This window comes from Octopus bimaculoides, chromosome 4 (assembly GCF_001194135.2).
Source record: "Octopus bimaculoides isolate UCB-OBI-ISO-001 chromosome 4, ASM119413v2, whole genome shotgun sequence".
NCBI lineage: Eukaryota > Metazoa > Mollusca > Cephalopoda > Octopoda > Octopodidae > Octopus > Octopus bimaculoides.
The window spans coordinates 116,697,699-116,698,337 of NC_068984.1; positions in this window are offsets into that span (position 1 = coordinate 116,697,699).

Genomic DNA, 639 nt, shown 5'->3' on the forward strand with positions numbered 1-639 from the left:
TATATATATATATATATATATATATGCCTCGTTGGCCCAAGAGAAAGACTACGAAGACCTTCTCCAACAACGACTCGTCATGTCGACATGAAAAGCTGAATGCAATATTAAATATTACGTCGCTTCTACAAATATATTTTATATTACACATGGCTGTCGTAAATTTAATACTAACAGTTTTTTCATTCATTTCATCAGTCTCTCTCTTTCTCTTTCTCAGTCTCTCTTTCTGTCTGTATTGTGTCTGTCTGTCTGTATTGTGTCTGTCTCCCTGTATATTCTCTTCCCCTCCCCATATGCCCCCACACTTTGTTTTTCCTCTCCGGTTTTACTGTTATTTATTCAGATAATTTTATGTTGTTCGTTATTATCCCAATCATACTCATAACAATTACTCTCCTCATCGACACCATCATCATCATTATCGCCAACCTTATTCGCCTCCTCTTTCTCCTCTTCCTCGTCCGACTTCTCATTCTCATTTTCATCATCATGATCGTCGTCGTCATCATCCTCCTCATTACCACCTCCACTACCACCACCACCACCATCATCATTATCATCATCATCGTCCTTATCACCATCCTTATCCTTATCATCACCATCACATATCTATCTATCTATCTATCTATCTATCTA